The following is a 4,778-nucleotide window of genomic DNA, read 5'->3' on the forward strand; positions in this document are numbered from 1 at the left end:
GTCAATCACATGTCAATAACNTGTCAGTAATGATATGAATAAGAAATAAGATAATGGTGTTGAATTGGAGGAGGCCGTCAAAAACTTCCACATTTGAAGCAGTGCAGAGTGCAGAGTACCTCTCTGGCGCTAGAATTTATATATTTTTTGAAATAAATATTAGTTCATTTGTTACTAAACTTGCGTATGATAAATGAGAACAGATAATAATAAACTGATGAATAAAAGTGCAAAGCATTTGAAATAAAGGTTGATCTATGACGATTGTGGATGACTGAAGAAAAAGCTAGAAAGAAAGATGAAATCTGACAATTGCTTAGCAAGCAGATAGCAGAGTAGATGCTTTGCTTTGCTTCCTTCCACTATATTTTTTATTTATGTAGTTTGTGTTGTGTATGAAATGACAATAATTGTCATGTGTGTGAAGTGCAGAACTTGCCTAGATTGCACTCACACGAGGATGGATCCATAAATAAAACAGGTGAAATTGTTTGTAATTCACATAAGCATTGCATTAACATGTATTTGCACAAAATGTGTCACATTGCGTTGATGATGTTAAAGCCTGTGATCAGTAATCCCTATGCTCATGTAATTTGTAAAATTTGTAATGTGCCTGGTTGACTAGTTGTGATTGTGCAAATACATGGTAGTATATGTGTTCACGTTATTTGACATTGTATTTGAGGAAATGGGATCCAACGTGGAGCTGGTATGGCCAGAGGCAGAGGCATATTCGTCACGGGAGAACAACTGCTCACATGCAAATTCATCTCTAGCTGCACTTCGAGCGAAGTTGAGTGCGGAACAATTAGAACAATTCAAGACATCATGCTTTGGCCATCTTCTGAATATAGATAAGATTCAGTTTAGCGGGCAGATTGTGCATGGGGTTGTGTTGCATAGAGTAGCGGGGCAGGGTGTGAAAGACTTGGATGGACTGAGTTTCTTATTAGGGTGTGACGTTGCTCAGTTCACTCGTCAGGATTTCTGTTTGATCACAGGGCTTCGTTTTTGGGAAGTGCCTGAAGTTTCCAGTGGAGAGAGTGATGGAATCAGACTTCGGGAAAGATATTTTATAGACGAAGGAATTACATGCAATGCTTTAGAAGAAGCATTTCTGAGGTGCACAGAGGAAGATGACATCTACAAGCTAGCTCTTGTTTACTTTGGTGAGTTAGTGGTTTTGGGAAGGGACAAACATTTGAACATCAATCTAAATTACCTGACCCTTGTAGAGGACTTGGATGCGTTCAACAGGTATCCGTGGGGTTCGGTGTCCTTTGACAAAACCCAAGACAGACTATTTTCTGCACCAACAAAGTATGTGAAAAGCTTTGAAAATGAAGACGGAAGAGGGAAGGGGAAAAGTAAGGCAACGGGAACAAGCCGGAGAAATGAGAAGGGCAAGAAGGATAAGCATGGTGAAGCGCAAAGGAGTGGCTGGAGTTTTAAAGGTTTCACGTATGCTTTCTAGGTACATGGTAATAATGTTCATGTCAGTTATGTTTTGTTTATCTTTAAAACATAAATAATGACTTTTGTCCTTTGAATTGTGTAGATTTGGGTATATGAATTAATTCCTAGAATGGCGGACCTGAATTACTGCAAGGTTGTTGATCCGACCGCTGTCCCGCGTATTTTGTGATGGAGAACTACTACGTCTGTTCCAGAGATGAGAAAGTTGAACAATTATTTTTTCCAGAGCAAAGAGGTTTGGTTTGCAGCCCTTGGAACTATTGATAAGATTGAATGAATTTATTAAGTAGAATGATTTAATATGACTCTTGTCTGTATTCTGAAACAGTCAATTCAGTTGCGGGCGCTATGTCCGAGTGAAGAGGAAATGAGACAGCCATATTGGAGTTGGCCACAGGATCGCCCTGCTGTTGTCTCGGCAGAGCCAATTCCTTCTTCATGTGGTGATATTGATGAGTTGAACAAGGTGGTAAGCTTGTTGAGGTCCGAGTTGTTTCAAGTAAAGCGGGAAAAAGATGTCCTTCACTTGAAGGTCATACGGATGGAAAAACTGTTGGACCAATGTTTAGGTCCTCAGTTTGAGCAGGAAGTAAGGAGGGACCTAGCTTTACTGAAACAGAGGACGAATCGTTGTGTCGTCTCACATCTATTTAAGGGATATCGGGAAATGGATGACATTCAATGGGATGAAGGGCCAAGTAATAGAAATGAGGGAGAGGAAAAGGAAGAGGAGGGGATTGAAGGGGGTGAAGTGCAAGGAAAACCAAGTGAGGTAGAGGAAGGGCAAAGGAAAATAAGTGAAGGAGAGCAAGTGCAAGTCAAAAGCAGCAAAGGAAAGGAAGCCCAAAAACAGAGCATTGAGGGAGGAAGTGAAAAGAAAAAGCAGGAAGGGAGAGAAACTGCGAAGCAAAAAAAGGGAGGGCAAGGAAGTGAAAAGACAAAGAACTGAGGAAAAGGAAGTGCAAAGAAACCCATGTGAGAAAGAAGATAATGAAGTCATGTTGCTTGGGGGTGTCAACCTCTTCAGGCGCCAACAATACAATCGAAGATGACAAATTGGAGTCGCAGGTTTTGTTTCCACATTCTACTCGCCGTCCCCTTCCTTTTTCAACATCATTTGGGAGTGAGGGGGACTCCGATGATCCATTAGAGGCAATACATGCAGTCAGTGCCAAGCTGGATTATAATTCCAGACTGATCAATTCATGGCACTAGAAATGTGTTGAAGACGAGGCAATTTTGGCTGATCTTAACATTAGAGTGAACAAAGCGTTCTCCCAAAAGAACAAGTACTTGAAGCTGAGTCATTAAAGGAAGCTGAAAGCTGAGGAGTTGGATACAGTAACGAATGATGAAATGAAAGGTTGTTTGATGAACCATATGCGAAGCGAAGAGCACCATAGTGAACTGGAGTTGGCATTCAACGAAGGATTCGACAAATTCCGAGCATTTGCGGCAACAACTCATACAAGTTATGATTGGAACTATGTGTCCCCTGATGCTGTGAGAGAGATACTAGACGATGGGGGTGACATGAATGAGCATAAGCACGTCAAAGCTGCTCGAAAGAAGCCGACCGATCCGAGTAAGTGATTGCAGCTACCGCTGTTCAGTTGGTTGAGGGTGACCGTGGTATTGCACATATACTCCCTTAATGTCATTATCTAATTTAAAATAACACAAATATGAGTTTCATTTGCTTCATATATAATTATTGGGACTATGTATTGCAAGTCATCATGTGTTATAATGTGTAACATTATATTTTGAAAATACGGACATATTATTCAATAAGCAGTCAATATCACAGCAAGTTGGGAATCAGTAAATGCTCCTTCTCATGTCCATTTACATTAAAGAGCTGGCGTAGTAATGTGTTCAAAAAAAAACTGACACGTGAGTCATAAGTAACATAACATGTGCTATACATTGTTTAGTGAATGGTTTATGTTATATATATATATATATATATATAATAAAATTCCAAATATTGCTGAAGATTTATTTGGTCTATATCACTAGGGATATGAGTGGCCATAAGCATGTGAGACCTGCTAAGAAGAAGCTGACGAGTACGACCGAGTGATTGTGGCTACCGTTGTTCAGTTGGTTGGGGAGATCGTGGTATTGCTAAGAGGGAGCACATAATATGTTTTGCAATAAAATGTTCTTTTCTGTGTGGAATTATGAGTATTTATGTAAGTTAGTGTACCCTTTAATATTTGTCATTCAGAATCGAAATGTAATTGGCTGCAATGTTATGTTTCTTTTGTACACGCTGCTTTCTATTTGCTCTGTTCCAACAAAGTGCTTCAAGTATCCTTCAGTTACAAAAGTGTACAAAATCGTGCCCTTATTAACCAGTTGGAAAAAGTGGCTACTGCTGGAAATGATTATTGGTAATGGAAACAACAGAGTAACTGCTGGAAATGCTGCATTAGCCTGAGGATTTGAAAAATGAATCTCTGTTAAAGCATAATTCACCATAAACTGGCCATTTTACATGGTAAAAGTCATTGCTTCTTCACATAACTCAAAATTTCATACTTTATCAAATGTCTTTGAAAATTTATAAATAGGGAGAAGATGTAAAATTAACATTTCTCCAAATTTCATGGACGAATGAAACCAAGCAAATTTTCATTTCAATTACCAGTGGACATAGTAAGAGCTCATCGGAGGACATGAACAAAAACACAATACTATTCAAAAACTGAATCTTTAAACATCAATAACATGTCATTAATCTTCATAACAACCACATTTCGTGTAATACAAATATAAATCATTCAGTTGGTCCGTGCATCCTGTCAAAATCGTCGAATAATGGGTCACTTCGATGTATTGGAGTTGATTCGTCGTTGGTCGACGGTGATGTCCTGCATAAACATCAAACACAAGCACATAAAAATTTTACCTATTCAAATTTTAGATGCTATTACAAATAGTGTTAGCATCTTACGGTGTGTTCAAGGCTGGGCATTGTCTTCTATCATGACCAATGTGTCCACACTCCCGACAGTGTCTAATTCCTCGCTTCATTGCCTTTTCCTTTGCTCCCGTTACTCCTTTCGACCTTCCTTTGCACCTCACTCTCTTATGGTCTTTCATATATTGTGTTTGAGAGCTGAACCCTCCAACTTCGTTATTACTTGGTCCATCCTTCAGCAACTTCAACTTCACCTGCAAACTTCTTTGAGTCTCTGACAGTACCTCACATCCTTCTTCACTCATTACTGCATCACAACATATCAATGCATTCCACTTACACAAAACATTGCCCAAATTGACACAAAATA

This window comes from Prunus dulcis, chromosome 6 (genome assembly GCF_902201215.1).
Source record: "Prunus dulcis chromosome 6, ALMONDv2, whole genome shotgun sequence".
NCBI classification, from domain to species: domain Eukaryota; kingdom Viridiplantae; phylum Streptophyta; class Magnoliopsida; order Rosales; family Rosaceae; genus Prunus; species Prunus dulcis.